At 31.0% G+C, this 17,862-nt stretch overlaps 2 protein-coding genes across 3 annotated transcripts in view; one reads left to right on the top strand and one right to left on the bottom strand.

Annotated features, from left to right (window-relative positions):
• LOC134714572 (focadhesin-like) overlaps positions 1-17,862 on the bottom strand; it is a 292,611-nt gene that overhangs the window by 196,377 nt on the left and 78,372 nt on the right. The gene's annotated exons all lie outside the window — the stretch shown is intronic.
• LOC134714570 (FMRFamide receptor-like) overlaps positions 16,171-17,862 on the top strand; it is a 43,957-nt gene continuing 42,265 nt past the window's right edge. Inside the window, exon 1 of the mRNA XM_063575924.1 lies at positions 16,171-16,274. The gene's annotated coding sequence lies outside the window, so the exon portion shown is untranslated. The remainder of the gene's footprint in view (positions 16,275-17,862) is intronic.

Raw genomic sequence — 17,862 nt, 5'->3', positions numbered from 1 at the left:
AAATTTATTAGGTCGTTAGTTTTCTCGTTTGAATTTATTTTACATTGTTATTTAGGGGGCCTTTTATACTGACTATGCGGTATGTACTTTGCTCATTGTTGAAGACCGTCCGGTGACCTATAGCTATTGATTTCTGTGTCATTTTGGTCTCCAGTGGAGAATTGTCTTTTGCAGAGTTGTCTAATTGGCAATTATACCACATCTTTTTTTATATTTATGAACTATTGCTTTTCATTTGTTACGGAATGTTTAATCTCAGTCAAACCATCTGAATGCCGAATAAATTTTGCAGTTCCATCGGATCGATCCGGTGTTGTCAATGGACTGTTTGTATATTTCAAGGCAGATGTTAAGATTTTAATCTGATTCCGCTGGATAATCTTATGCTTAATCAATGTTTTTACTTCAAATTTTCGTCGCATCGCTGTCAATTTGTATTATAGTTTTCCCTACACAGTTTGGAGTTATACAAGGAGATGACATAAGTCCTAACCTGTTTAAGATTTTCATCAATGACCTTCCCAACTATTTGGAAAAATCTCTAGACCATGTAAATATTAATAGGCATATTATCTCTAAATCCTTAAAAAACTAGAACTGTATGCATGTTTTTGAGCATGCTATTAAGCTTATTCCTCTATATGGAAGTGAAATTTGGAGTTTCAATTTCATTAACCTAAATTCTCAAGAGAAATTGCTACGGCTGCTGTCTTGTGAGAACTCAACTGTATGAAAAGAGTTGTGTATATGCCTGGTTAAACACTGCAAATAGCAGATTTATATTCCATGTTTCGCAAAATTTGTTATTGTTGTTATTTAAAAAAAATATTTGTTAAGTGACAGGATTCAGTTTCTCTATTTATTTTTGTTCATCTGCTTCTGTCACGAGGAGGATTGCTGTTATTGCCTATCGCAATCAACAGTATATCCTACAGCACCGTCCCTTGAATTTGTGTCTCCTATACAGATGAACAAATTTATTGTCATTTGTCTATTATAATATCTGTCACGTTATATAATTTTCAATGTTTGTTGCATATACATGTACTTTCATTATTGGTAATTGTATAAATGCCCGCTTTGGGACCCTGATTGGAAAAATAAAATATTTGATTTGTATTCAAATTTTAACATTGTTATCAATAAATAATTTAATTTTAGATATAACGCGTCTTCTGATTGGCTGACGTTATTTTGATATGAGCCCATAGACATAATTTAATCATGTTACCGTGACGCTATCAACGTTTTTTCATGGTTTAAAATGGAATTTAAAATTAAATTATAAGTAATATTTTGTCTGTCTATTCCAAATAACATAAAAAATGTGATGCACACTGTTAAATTACCCGCTACGCGCGTTATTCAGTGTGCACCAACTTTTTTTTTTTTATCTTATTTCTTCATAGACAGAAAAAATATTACAGTCATTCCTTAAATATTTAATTATTTACGAGAAATATGCAATTTACTATCATTGTCATAAACTCTAAATACGGCAAATAGTTGAAAAGAAATTGATAAAACATAATTATAACCGCTTAACGAACCCCTATTGAGACAAACTCGACTAACAGTTATGAATACAAATATGAATATTTCTTAGAATTGACGGTCATCCTTAACAATTTACGGTCATCTTTTAACCAATTACGGTCAGCCTTGTTATGAATCACTAATCCTGTTACGGTCATCTCGATTACGATTTACGGTCATCCTAGCGATTTTTTCAAACCCAAATTCCCGTTTTATACACGTTCCACGGTAGAGATTTGTGACTTCCGTGTGAATCTTTTATAAATTTACATCGTATTAAAGTATGCTTTGTAAGGAAAATGATGTAGAAACACCTTAACAGACAATAAAAATACTGACCTAATTTTTCATCCGACATCTTGGGATGACCGTGAATGCAGTTACGGTCATCAGCTTTACCCCAGTGAATATTTAAAATTTAAGAAAAATCGTGATAATATTGATTCCAAACAAACTTGATTCAGACAATTTCATAATGACATAACAAAAAGGGGGGAAACAACGTGTATAATTTATGGATAAACGAATGTTTTCAAGCTAAAATGAAGATCACCAAAGACTATTTTTGTGATTTAGATGTGTTTGGTTCTCAAACCTTTTTTGCTTCATAAAATACTAGAACACACCCGCGAAATCGCGGGCATTCAGAGCGTGGTTGAAAGTATGTAAAGTGTTGCAGGAAGAATTTTGTGAAAGATTTAATGACGTGAGAATTTCAGGAAAAAAATCAAAAGTCATAAGTACTTGGGGACAGGAAAATGTTATTTTAACCCTCCTCCTTTGTTTTCAAAATTCCCATTTTTTTATTTTCTTTTAATTTCATTATGAACATACATTTAGTATATTATGAACATTCAAGTAACGAGCCTGTAATTCAGTGGTTGTTGTCTGTTTATGTGTTTCATATTTGTTTTTCGGTCATTTTTTGTACATAAATAAGGCTGTTAGTTTTCTCATTTGAATTGTTTCATGTTGTCATTTCTGGTCCTTTTATATCAGACTATACAGTATCGGCTTTGCTCATTGTTGAAGGCCGTAAGGTGACCTTTAAATGTTAATTTTGGTGTCATTTTGGTCTCTTGTGGAGATCTGTGTCATTGGCATTCATACCACATCTTCTTTTTTTTGTAAAAATATTAAAGACTGGAGAATATCAGAAAAGGTATCAAAAGTCCTAGGTAATTTGGGACAGGATAATTGTTTTTCTATAGCCCGGCTCCTCCTTTTTCCACCCAAAAAATCTTTTTTTTGTATGTTCTCTATTAATTTTAATAAAACATGAATAGTTTAAGCGCTTATATCTGTATATTATGAACATTCATAACTTTTAAGGGGTCGGAGGGGTCCTGGTCCAGGTATCCCGGGCTTAAATACATGAAATCCCGAGGTTCCGAATTTAATACAAACTAAATATCAAGAGCTAACTAAAGAAGAATCATTAAAAACAAAAGTTGCCATTGACTCCGAATATAAATTTAAAGATAAAAAAGGAAAAATGGTATCACTTAAAAACATTTCCTCCAAAGACATTTACATCTCCCTTTTAAATAGATATTATGAAAAACCAATAGGATTTCAAAAATGGGACAACATATTTATCTTGGAAAACAACACAAACAAAAGACAACAAATGCTAAATTATATCTTTTATTATGTACAAGATAATAAATTCAAAATGTTAAGATGGAAATTTCTGCACTGCATTTTACCAACCAAACAATTATTTTTCTCTTGGAAAATAACTAAAACTGCGCTATGTAATATTTGTGATGTCATCGAAGATTATGAGCACTACATTTTAACATGCAAATTTCTGAAATCATTTTGGGATCAAATAAAACTATTACTTGATAAACTTAAAATAGGACATCACATCATATCAATTAAATCACTTTTGTACGGATACAAAATAAACGATACAAGTTACTACAGTATTAATGATTTATTTACAATTATTCTTTTTACTGTATACAAAGGATACTATATATTCGAACAAAAAACAAAACAAATTAATATGTTTGAAATTTTCAAAAAAGAATTTCTTCAATATCATACTTTTATAGGTTTTTGTGTAAAATTAATGTTTTCAACTTTATCTTTGCAGGCTTTTAAATTGCCGAGCCATATTCCTTCTGTTTTATTTCGGTTAAGCTTTAGGCCTGAAAGTGATCCAAAAATTTCTATAATATTCAGAGTTAATGACACTTCTTGTTTTGAATTTAAAAATAAAGTGGTGTCGTCTGCAAGCTGGCTTAATTTTAATGTATGGGTTTTATTATCTAGTTTAATTTGAAAGCCTTTAAAATTTTTATTTTGTCTTAATCTACTAGCTAAAATTTCAACAGCAATTACGAAAATTATAGAACTCGCGGGACACCCTTGACGGATACCGCGCTCAATGTTGAAGGGTCTTGAAATCCAGCCATTATTTTCCAATGTTAACAACGATACGTTTAACGAATCAAACTTGTTTCTTTTACAATTTTTGGGAAAAAATATTTCACTTATTAATATTTTTGTTTGAAACCTATAAATCATTATGTTTTTATGTTTATTGTTGATATTTGAGTCTGTCAACAAACGAATTCGTTCATCATTGATTTCGGTTTTGGTGTACATTTCATCGTGTTGTATATTTCTCCGCCTGTGTAATATGAGGCCTTTTTAAATGGGGATTTTCCAAATATTTTAATCAAATGAATAACATTGACACACTAAACAACAATTGAAAATGTTTTTTTTTAGATTGCAGTATAAAGACAATAATAGTGCATTGACTTGACATATCAACGATATAAGGATTCGGCCCGAAACTGGGAAAATGCTCGGCACAGCCTCGCATTTCCCCGTTTCTAAGCCTCATCCTTATATCGTTGATATGTCAAGTCAATGCACTATTATTGTCTATATACATATTGTGCACTAACAAGTACTAACTTATCAATAAAATGCTATATACTAACGTTAACAAGGCCGGGATAAGGTACCGGTACTTCATGTATCTCTAACAAATGTAAAATTCAAATAAAATATTATAACATTAAAAAAAAAAAAAAAAAAAAAAAACACATTAAATATCCCGACATCCAGAAATTTGAAAAAAGAAATCCCGGATCCCGAAATGGTCAAACCTGAAATTTCGATCTTATAAAACACCTTTGCCTGACGTCCCGAAAAGGTCCTGCCCCCCTCCCCCTTTCATTCATTAATATAAATAAAGTGTACTTTCTTTTTACATTCAATTCTCAGTTGAATAATCGATCGACGGTGGTCATTGATAAATTATACAGACCCATCGATCTCTATTTGATAAACTCTGTGACCGCCGTGGATAGTAAACTTGAAAATGATATCAGACAGAAAAAGCACTTTATTCGTAGTATATGCATTTGTTTCAAAGTATACAGAAAAACGCAAACCGAAGGTCTAATCTGAGTAAAATACACTATTACTCGTAGTATATGCATTTTCAAAGTATATCGAAAAGCACAAGCCGGAAGTCATATCTGACTTAAAATTTCGTCCAATGACGGAAACATATCCGGACACCTTTTTCTCGTTTTTCTCCCAAAATAACTCAATCTCAATAATCATATGAATAAATGACAAATGCGATTATGTACTGTACCTATAGGACACAGAGGCATGATGATTCATTTATTGTGGAAAGAAGAGAAGCGACGACCAAAATGAGGTCTTCTCGTTTAATAGTATAGATATTTCAGAATCACAAACCTTAGTAGTATGGTTGGTATGTGTTTCGCTTTTTGTCGTATCATTGCCAGTTAAGTTTCAACGTATGAGTTTGAATTTTCTTGTGGTATCTTCCGATCTCTTGCAGATTCTCGGCCAACCAGCAATCAACAATGACAAATACCATACACAAACTGTTCAAATATAGTTACTAAATAAATACATATGCTCGCGGTGTAAGACCTTCATAAACTAGAATATTTGTCTCATCTTTAAACTTGCCGATTGTGTTATACTCTAGCGATGCCTTCATGATGTTTTGTTCTTTAAGCCCGATTTGTACTTTCTTGTGATATTTGAAAATCGATTAGCTACTTTTTATTCTTAATGTACACCATGAAAACAAGTTGTCACCTGCTTCCATCAGGTCAATTGCAAATCTATTTTGTTAGATTGATTGAATGAGTATCATGAATTTGTACGCAAAGACAGCTACTCGCCAAGGTTAGCATCAGTTTCTGAATGAAGACAGATTTGTAATTGATAAAATCACCTGTCATTAGAACGATATTTAGCTAATGTATATTTTAGTGCAGATAAGCGCAAAAACAATGTTAATGTGTGCCAAAGTCAGACGGCAACAAAGTACTCTAAAGTTAAAGACTTCTTATTGAAGAAGTTCGCTACACACTTTCAAAATATAAAACCTTTCATAACATTAATAATGGAAAAGAATGAGTGAAAAACAATATATAGGTCCGGGTGCTTGTTTTCGAGATATCGTTTGAAACGTCTTCATACATGTACATAGAATTCACCTAACACGTACACTTTCTTTCAAAATGATACCATATAGCTATACAGTATCGTCTTATTTTTATTGTTATTTCTGATTATAGATAACAAAATAGTGATTAATCGAATTTCCTAAATTAATGCTGAACATTTTCAAAGTGGGGAATAGCTGCATCAGGCGACTTCTTGATTGTTTTCATAGAACACCTGGATTTTAGTATTGAAATTATAATCGCACCTGATATTCTCTACTTTCAACGACATCATATTGGAAACATTGGCAACTCCAATAATCGGTAATACTATTGACGTACATTACAAATACACCAACATACCATTTAAATAAGACAAAGAAGATGTTTACATACTTGGATTCAAGACATTCCTTCTTTTAATGATAATGTTCGAACTTTTTTCAATTTAATATATACTTTGGATGGACGGCACCAAATGACGAATGATAGTTCCAGTGCTATAACATTCGATGATCTGTCAGTTAAAATCGATTATGTTTCATGGTCAGTTTATCTTTACTAACAAACTTTCAATAAATTGTATGTTAGGATCAATTCAGCATGGATTTAATGCTTATCTTAAAGTGCAACTTCAAATAAAGAATTAATACATTATAATAATGATATATGATAAATCTTCCACATTATCCAAATGACAGAAAGAACCGTAGAAGCGTTGAAAGCTGTGCATTTTTACTAAACTGTCTCGAAATACTGTTATATCTAAACTAGCCGTATCTGGAAAATGATTTGAATTTACTAAGGCGAAGTTTCCACAATTAACATAAAAAAGGATATCATGTTTATATGTTTAAAACTCGTTTATGCAGGTTACACGATTAAACATATAGTTTATAAAACTAGAAACCTAGATAAACTCATTCGAAATGTGTTTGTCTTATGATTATGAAGACAATTGAAAAATTTCGTCATTTGCATAATCAAAAAAAAAATGTTTAAGATACGGATAAAGAAAAGAAACTGAAAAAAAAAATATGAAAAAAAACCTTAATATATTATGAAATATTAAAAAAAAACTTTTTTCTCAAATAAAACGAGAATAAAAAAAAATAAGTGATTCCTTTCCCACATGGTGTATCGACTGGTATACTATTTATTAATGAAAAAATATGTATTTGCAAGAAAAACATGGCATGCTCTTTTTGTTCATTCGTTTGATGCGTTTGAGATTTTGATTTTGCCATTTGATTAGGGACTTTTTGTTTTCAAATTTCCTCGGAGTTCAGGTTTTTTTTGTGATATTACTTTTTTCAGTCAGTACAATATCTACGCCATGCGACAAAAGTCTGATAGCAGAGAACAATACAATAAATAATACAACTAACTAATTCTATCAGATATAGCTGTACCATGCATTTTTTCAAAAAGTGCCATAGCTTAATTGTACGCGATTTAGAATAAGCTTTTCACAAACAAGATCCTCCTAAATTCGCTATCTCGAAAAGGCTTTTTTTGTCGCATATGAGGAAATAAATTACTTTTTGCAATCTGTATGTGTTCTGTAAAAATACAACTCCCACTATTTCAAAAGTTCAATTGTTCCCAATGAGAGTAAATGGTACTAATATTAGAAAACATCTAGAATGATGGATTTTACTATGACACGATATTGTATATGTAGCCGGTCTTTTCACAACGGATGTATATTATATTGGATGCAGTGACATTGGAAATTACATACGTAATAATGCAAGGAACGTCAATAAGCTAGAAATGATTGATTGACTGAATGCATGATGGAAATTGAAAGGCAGAATTTGCCATTTTGCGCCCACTTTTTGGATTTTTAATCCATTTTATAAATTCGACTCTCACAGCTAGACATGGTTCTAGTTTCTACCAAATATGGATACATCTTCATCTATTCAAAGAGAATCCATCTGGTTGACTACTAGTCATTTAAGGAGGCTCGAGGATAAAAAAAAATCAGCAAAAAATCAAACATTTGTTTTGTCAATACAAATTTTAAATTATTAAATTATTAACAAATAGTTATTACTTTATGATATGGTACAAAAAAATCATCCCAACAAATCGGTTCGGTATGGCCCCAGATGACTTTTATATTTAATGCGTTTCCCTCAGTTTTAGTTTGTTACCCCGATTTTGTTTTTTGTCCATGGATTTATGAGTTTTGAACAGCGGTATACTACTGTTGCCTTTATTTAAAATGATTATATAATTGATAAAGCTCCAAATTATCTCCCTTTGCTGCAAAAATGCCATATTTTGGCATTAAAATTGAAATAAAATTGAGAATGGAAATGGGGAATGTGTCAAAGAGACAACAACCCGACCTAAAAAAAACAACAGCAGAAGGTCACCAACAGGTCTTAAATAGCTTATTTAACTCATCGGTGACCTATATTTTTTATCCTTGTTTTCAAATAAGCTGTACATAAACTTAATAATTGTAAATTTAGGCGATTTCTGTAATTTAGTTCTTTTTTTATTTCGATATTATCTCTATTTCTTCTATTAGTTCAACAGAAAAAGAGAATATAAAAAAAAATATGCTTCTTTCGAAGGCAGATTGTGAGCTTAAATATCGGTGACCCCATTTTTTTTTAAATTTCATTTTTCTATTAAGTATATGATAAAGTTCATTTTAAAACTAGAGGCTCTAAAGAGCCTGTGTCGCTCACAAATAATAAAATTGAACTGACCATTCCGGTCATGTTGACTTATTTGTAAATCTTACTTTGCTGAACATTGTTCATGTTTACAGTTTATCTCCATCTACAATAATATTCAAGATAATAACCAAAAAAAGTAAAATTTCCTTAAAATAAACAAATTTAGGGGCAGCAACCCAACAATGGGTTGTCTGATTCATCTGAAAATTTCAGGGCAGATAGATGTTGACTTGATAAACAATTTTACCCCATGTCAGATTTGCTCTAAATGCTTTGGTTTTAGAGTTATGAGCCAAAAACTGCTTTTTACCCCTATGTTCTATTTTTAGCCATGGCGGCCATTTTGGATGGTTGGCCGGGTTAAAAATCACAAACTTTTAATTAGATACATCAATGATGATTGTGGCTAAGTTTGGATTAATTTTGCCAAGTAGTTTCAGAGGAGAAGATTTTTGTAAAAGATCATGGATATTTACGAAAAAGGGTTAAAAATTGACTATAAAGGGCAATAACTTCTAAATGGGTCAACTGACCATTTTGGTACTGTTGACTTATTTGTAAATCTTACTTTGCTGAACATTATTGCTGTTTACAGTTTATCTCCATCTATAATAATATTCAAGATAATAACCAAAAACAGTAAAATTTCCTTAAAATTACCAATTTAGGGGCAGCAACCCAACAATGCGTTGTCTGATTCATCTGAACATTTCAGGGCAGATAGATCTTGACCTGATGAACAATTTTACCCCACGTCAGATTTGCTCTAAATGCTTTGGTTTTTGAGTTATAAGCCAAAAACTGCATTTTACCCCTATGTTCTATTTTTAGCCATGGCGGCCATCTTGGATGGTTGGCCGGGTTAAAAAACACAAACTTTAAACTAGATACATCAATGATGATTGTGGCCAAGTTTGGTTTAATAGTAGTTTCAGAGGAGAAGATTTTTGTAAAAGTTAACGCCGGACGACGACGGACGACGACGGACGACGGACGCCAAGTGATGAGAAAAGCTCACTTGGCCCTTCGGGCCCGTTGAGCTAAAAAAATATAGCGAAATCCTATATTAGAAAAAAAAAAGATTTATACCCGCGAGCCCCCTTAAGCAGACTTCAGCGTAAGACGCATAATACGTGCGACACGTGTTTCCATAAACATCCGGATTTAAGATTTGAAATCAAAATCGTCCCTGACTTTCTAAACTTTCAACGACATAAAATTGTAACAAGTCATTTAAAGTCATCAGGAATTATTTTGACCTAAAGCATAATTAGCTGAATTATCATTAAATCCAGACAAAGAAGATATTTACATGCTTCGAAGTAAGACCTTCCTTCTTTAATAACTATGTATGGGCTCTTTTCAGTTTAATTTATACTTTGCATGTAAGGAACCGAAAGACTGATGATCATTCTAATGTTATAATATTCGTTGATCTGTCAGTTAGAATCGATTGTGTTTCATGGTCAGTTGATCTTTACTTGCAAGTTGATATTAAATTATATTTGAGGATCAGTGCAGCATGGGTGTAATGCGTATCTACAAGTGCAGCTTCAGATATAGAATGAGTAAATAATAATAACATATATTGAAATAAACCTCTTCTAAACAATTAAGTTCTGAAGATAGTGTCAAGTAGTAGAAGTGTAAAGCGCTTTACGTTTTAACAGTTTCGCAGGATTGTTATATTAAACCATATCGCATTGGCAAAGCGTTTGGATACTAGAAATCAAATGGCAAAGTTTAAATAATTAACATAAAAAAAAAAAAAATATTATTTTCGCTTGATTTTCTTTACTTCAAAGTAATCGTTATACTGCTTTTTGAAATCTTCCAACATACTGAGTATAACATTTAAGCATTTATAGAAGTATAAATTTAGCTATACCCATAATAGTCAGAAGATAAGAATTTCTTCTGAATCAGCAATTAATATTGGCAACCCGATAAACCTTTTGATTTTTTATTTGAAATTTCTAGGTTATCTCTTTTCTCAGAGAAGTAATATACAAATGTTCAAAACTCGTAAATCCAGTTCAATGTCCAAACGGAGATGAAATTCGTCGGGTAACCGTCCTGAGTGAAACCGGGTGTGTCAACAGGTTTAAGCGTTAATATGAAAATATTATCCGCCATGATGAAGACTAGGTCAAAGCTGTCACGAAAAAGTAAATTTACAAAAATACTGAACTCCGAGGAAAATCCAAAACACAAAGTCACTAATCAAATGGCAAAATCAAAAGCTCAATCACATCAAACGAATGGAATATAATCAACAAATACACAGATCAGACGATTATTTTAGAGTTTTCAAATCTTAAACCTCCACAACATGTCTCACATGACTTCAGACTCAGACACATCGAGATAAAACATTTACAATGGAATTTTACAACCTGCAGTTTGAAAAAATATCTAACATGTAAAGGAATGATTAAGACTTAAATACAAGGTAGATATTTTTTTTACAAAATCAAGTCTACAAGTTAAGGAAATTTCATTCTTCGCATGTTTGTCTTGTGAAGTCTTATAGCCAACTTTTGTCATATATATTAAGTATGTCAATTTCAAAGACAATTCCTTCATTTGTATGACTTTCACTTTATCATCAAAAATAAGAGTACTGCTATTGCTATTGAGAAACGAATGAGCAATGCTTCAAAGGACTTAAATTTTATACATTGTCAATATTTCTTCGTTATTCTTGAAGGACAACTTATTTACATTGATAGTCTAAATGGGACATCCATTTATAACGATTTCATTCATTCTATATCTTTAGATGAAACCTTATATGTATACAAAACAAATATCAACTTTAATGTTTTAAGTTATAAAAAACATAATATCTTATGGCGAATAAAAATATATTCCTACATTGAGCAGTTTTTATTCGTCTGGTTTTCAAAACACCTTTGTCCGTCATAAATCCGGTTTTCTATGAAAGTTATATCATTGCATTAAGATTGTCATGTTTGTATCATTAACTGTCGTTGCAGTTTATAAACATTATTACCATCCAAATACGTTCCAATTTTCTGCTAAATATTTAGCCTTCTTTTCATTGATTGCGATATATATATAGATATCACAAAATTTATTAGAAAATTGATAACATCTACATCATTAAAACAAATTTTAGTGAGTGCAAAGTATGTTCATTATTCAGTGTTTTGTAACTTATTTCCATTACAACATGAAAAAGAAAGAACATGCACACGAATTTTGACACCCCTTCGAGACTTGTTAAGTTTGAAAAATGCGCATTATATGAATCAAAATATAATGATGACACGTGCACATGCATTCTTTTTCCCACGTGGTTCAAACAAGTTATGAAAACACAATTATATGTCGATTACGTTGATCTCCTCTAAAAAAAACAATCTATCAGCTCAAATACACAATCACAATTCCCGCTTGTTTTAGGACTTCATCGTAAGTGATGATATAAATGTACATATTTCTTTTCGTTCAGTGCTTGAATATAAATCAAACCGTTGGTTTATTCTTGTTTTATTTTTAGAGGTACTTTTAAAGCTTAGTATATAAATATTTGGTGCGGTTTTTCCCACTGTAAAATGCCGTTACGTGATAATCACCAATGCGAATACAAGAGATTTGATACTTTTAATGACAAATTCCCTCTGGTTTGTTCTCACTCGCAGGCATTCTCACAAACACGTAATTAGATTCAATTTTGTGTATCCACGAAATCAGGACATTACTTACCGTTAAATGACAAGTGAAGGTAAATGTTGAAATAATATGCATATTCTCTACTACGAGTATTATATTTTTTTTTATTCCTAACCACATTTAATTATTGTAAATCCCAAAAACAATAATTAGCTCTTTTACCAATACACATTGATGCTTTTTGAGAATATTTTTCTTGTCTAGTGTTTATGAATGCTCAAAGTATGTCAAATTCTATCAAATTTAAAGTGTTATTTCTGTTGGTATTTCATAATATGCTTAAACGTCTAAAATACACCAACTTTGTTGTTGAAACTCACATTATTTTAAGTGCTGGTTGAGGAACCTTACGAAAATGCCCCACATTTAAAATAAAGTCAAACCAACTATACGTACAAGGTTACAAGGACCAAGTTCTCTTGAATTATATCACATACACTTACTTCCAAAGGTCTTTCACAGCTTTACGCGTATTAAAGTTATGATTACATTATTTCGTATCTGTAACCAAATTATATCTGATAAATTAAACGATCATGAATCAAAAGTATAGTTCATATTTTGAGTTTTTATCCAATGAAGGAGAAGGTGAGCCAAATTCAAAATCAAATTTTCTAATTAGGTGCTAGGTTTTGTTTTCAATTAAAGATTGAAAATTTATTTTGGTTCTGAACTGCTGGAAAATTTGTTTTTTTCCGTATTGTTCAGTAATTTATTGAATCTGAATAATTTCATTATTACAAATGGTTACTTTTTGTATATGATTGTTAAGCGAAATTTCTCAGATATATAATCAAGAATGTGACATTTGTTTTCCATTCAATTGGTAATGTACTCATTTAAGATGTGTTCTATTAACTACAGAATGGTTAAGGACACACCTTTTTATCCGTTTTATCAAAACAACAACACACTGACTAGTTGTTTTTCAGAACACATTTCATTTTCCACAATTAATTCGTTACGATAATTCGACATTTCCATTTTTATCAGCCATAAAGTAGCAAAACATGACAGAGACCTTGACTTATGACCAATATAGAAAGAGATTCAATGTAAAACAACCAGACCAAATTACCAAATTAATAAGCATCTTGGCGTAAGCAGTGAAAGTAGTCTTAGATATGTTTATTTTCACAGTTACTTTTCAGGAAAAGTAACATTTATTTACTATAAAAATAAGGAAGGTCAATTGTTTACATCGCAGCATCTACTTCGCTGTCATTCCCGTACAAATGTTACACACTTTTACATATTTAGTTTTTCTTTATGCATAAAATATGTATTACTGCAAACTTCTTTGCATATCTTTATGTTCAATCGATTTTGGTTCTTTAGTTAATAAACTTAAACGACAATCTTCCATAATGAAGAGTGCCATAAAATGTCGCAAACTTACAAATGGGAATGTTATGCGACTGTCATACAAGTGAGAGGTTACACTAGCTGCGAAACCAGGTTTAATCTACCATTTTCTACATTAAAAAAAATGCCAAAAAGGTCAGTATTATGACAGTTGTTATCCCTTTAAATGATGTATTGGAGCTTTTGATTTTGCGTTTGATTATGGACTTTTCGTTATGAATTTTCCTCGGAGTCACTATTTGTGTTATTTAACTTTTTCCATTTTTTTACAAGACTTTCAAAATAGTAACACGTGTACATTTTTAATGCAGAACTTTTACAATTTGAAAATTAAAATTAATATTATTCCAAATATTCAACCCTGATTCTTTGAACTAAAATAAATTAATTATTTGATACATTCTATTGTCATCTTATAAAAAGATTAAACCTAAAGGATACAATGTGATACCTCATTATTGCTTATCAAATATCGCTATTTATTTTAAGTAATTAAAACATGTCAAATGCATGCATCCATGGATACATTTTTAAATTTTATTAAAAACGGAAAATATAAATCTGCCATAAACTGATATAGAAAATAAAGACTCAATCAATATATACTTATATGCATTTTAAAACTATAAGTTAGCGGTTTGGAATCAATTAAGCATTACATTTTATTACACCTCTGCAAATGATAATTGTAAAGATTCAGTGAAAAGATGTTGGATATACGTCAATGTGACCTCAACGCAAAATTCATAAACAAACAATGGAAAAGACGTATATAATGTGATTCCTACAAATAGCAGACCTTGAATTACCAATTAGGAACAAAGAAAAAGGTAATCCCAGGTGAAAACCAACAGGCTTCCTTGGAAACGTACTACTAACTTTAATACACATGTCTAGTCATGCATGGTTAAGGAGATCCAATTATGTCCCCCCCCCCCAAAAAAAAAATAGCATAATAAATGGAATGGAAAATTAAGATATGTCATTCAGATAAAAACAATAATGTGTTCAAAGTACACGGATGCCCCACTTGCACTATCCTTTTCCATGTTCCATGGACTATGAAATTGGGTAATAATCTTATTTTGGCATTAAAATTAGAAAGATCATACTATAGGGAACATATGTACAAAGTTTCAAGTTGATTGGACTTCAGCTTCATCAAAAACTTCCTTGACCAAAAACTTTAACCTGAAACTTTCATTTTCATTTTCTATGTTCAGTGGACCATGAAATTGGAGTCAAAAGTCTAATTTGGCTTTAAAATTAGAAAGATCATATCATAAAACTACCTTGACCAAAAACTTTAACCTGAACGGACGAACGGAGCCACAGACCAGAAAACATAATGCCCCTCTACTATCGTACGGGGGGGGGGCATAAAAATACTTTTCCGCAAAAGCTTTAAAATGATGTCCAGCGAACACATAAAGCTGATCAAGTGCCAATTTGTCTGATGATCTTGTTATTTACAGTTATGGCAAAGCCACTCCGATTTTCATAATCTACAGATGTGCAATAATTGTCAGCAACAGTTAAATCATATTCATGTTTGAAATTTAAATTGTGTGTATTATTCTTTCTATTAACCAAGCTGAATAAATTAAAGATAGACATATTTCTTTTCTTTACAAACCAACATTGTGATTATCAACGACAGGAATAAAATACACGTCACAGTTGTTATTCATTCGTTTGATGTGTTTCAGCTTTTGATTTTGCCATTTGATAAGAGACTTTCCGTTTTGAATTTTTCTCAGAGTTTGGTATTTTGGTTAATTTACTTTTTAAACACAGATCTTAAATCTTCTTTTGATAAATTTACTAAAATACACAGACTATTCTGCAATCATCATACCTAATATAAACAGATGTTAAATTTAAAACTAATCGTACGGGACTGGGTGTAAATCATACGCTGGTACATGTCGTTCAAAAAGTTTACTAAAATACACGGAAGTTACTGCTTTTAATTATTGTTATCCGTAATGCTAATTAGACATTGCATGCATCAAAGTACTAGTAAATGTCATTTAAAAAATTAAAGATTTCACGATGCAGGGAATCAATGCTGAAGAAAAGAAGCTACTCGATACGGCTGATCATTGGTTATTCTTATATGAAAGGAAGAAGAGAAGAAACCGTATAGCATAGTCGGGTGAAACAAATGATTTGTTACGGTGAATTCAATAACTGTTAGAACTTATTGTGAGTAGTGGTCGTAACATAAGCTTGTGAATGGAATGAAAAATGTTATTGATCATAGGTACTAGTGTAAATATGAAATAACTATCAAATTATCACATTATTTTTCCTCGAATATTGGCTTAAATGACTGAGTGATAGATTTCTTTTTAATAAATAACGATATAGATAATACTGATATTGGTAAAAAGATACTGTGGAATTTGCTGGCGATATAAGTTGTGAAGACTTTCATCGGTTTGATATCTATACTGAGAATTGGATTTTTTTTCTCTTTTCACAGAATTCTTCTACTTTTATGGATTAGCAGGTAAGACTTTGTAAATAGCAATAGTGATGATAAAATTTGATATAATTATGAAAAAAGTTTATTTGAAATTAAAATGTTTACTTTGTTCGGGTTTTGCCAATTGCAGCAATTTGAATCGAAATTGAAAAATTACTTACGACTTTATAATTTCCATAACTGCACCTGTAATAGCAGCGGTGCTATTTCGACAAATTGATCAACAATACTTGTTTATACATTAAAATATTCGTTCCAAATTAGAAGGAAAGGTATAAAATAAAATAAAAAAGTACAACGGATTTTATAAAACTTTTCAATCCATTATGGTTTTTTTTAAATAGATGCACTATTATTTTTATGAAAATTGAAACAAAAGTTTTTTAGCTCACATAAAGCTCGACACTGTTTTCATTTTTCAGTTTATGATAAAAAATCATAATTGTTTATATTTATTGATATTTTTCCTTAACAAAGTTTCTTTTGGGTGCAGAGGGGAGGTAGAGTCACAAGAGCTAGAATAAGAAGCAAACATGGATAAGATTTGAGATTTTATCTTCTAGTGATGTATATTTAAATCGAGTTTATCACTTGCAAATTAATCCTACTAATTCACAACTAAGAAACCTGCTTGTATTTTAAGCGTGCGCGAGAAAAAGGTCGCTTTGGTCGTTTAAATTAGAAAATGTGAAGTTTGATAGTTTTTATTATTGTTTTGCTGGCAAAGTAGTGTCGCCTTTCTACTTTGCATCTACTTACATTTTACTTCAATAATATAACAGTGTAACTACATGCGTTATTTTCTTTCGTTCAAAGACAATTTCATTTTAGGTCAGGGATGTTGTTATGGATCTCAATGATTACACTTGTTTTTAGTATATCCAAACAGTAAAGCAGTTTTATTAAGAAAAGAAAAAAGTCCCGTAAAAGTTGGGTGGTGGATTTCGAAAGAGTTTTGGGTATTTAAAATAACATTGAATTTAAATGAATAAACAAAGACATGTATCGAATGAGAGAAAACAAATCCTGGTTTAAAACGAATCCTGACTGGGTAGAGGACATTTTAAGAAAAAACATTACACTTTTTAAGAATTAAGTCACAGAACACAATTGTGCACCTTAAAGTTTTTTTTATCAATTTATCAGAGTGACTTTAAGAATATCATATCAAGACAGACAGTGGCTATGGTTTGCAAAATATATATTTTGAGTTCTTTTTTTTTTATTTACGTGTAAAACGACATTGACTTCGACTTTCGCTTGAAATGGTTTTACATCGTTATCAGTCTTCTAATTGATAAATTAATAGAAACATTCAATTAATTGTGATTTATCTTGCTTTTAAATACCTGCTGATTATTTTCAATTCACTGTGCATTGTTGTCAGCAACTATGCGTAACGTATGATAGCACCAACTTACGTAGGTAGACGCCGAATCTGGTGAACAAGACTTCAGATTCGTTGACATTAATATAATGTTGTTTATAAAACCAATAAGAAAATTATAAATGAGGACGCATCTATTCAATGATGAAATCAGACTAGAAACATACGCAAAACTGCAAAAGGGTGATAAATGTAGTTTTTATAATAAAAAAAATTACGATACCC

Source organism: Mytilus trossulus, chromosome 4, assembly GCF_036588685.1.
Source record: "Mytilus trossulus isolate FHL-02 chromosome 4, PNRI_Mtr1.1.1.hap1, whole genome shotgun sequence".
NCBI lineage: Eukaryota > Metazoa > Mollusca > Bivalvia > Mytilida > Mytilidae > Mytilus > Mytilus trossulus.
The sequence above is the reverse complement of the archived record's forward strand: the minus strand, read 5'-3'. Positions and strand labels throughout refer to the sequence as shown.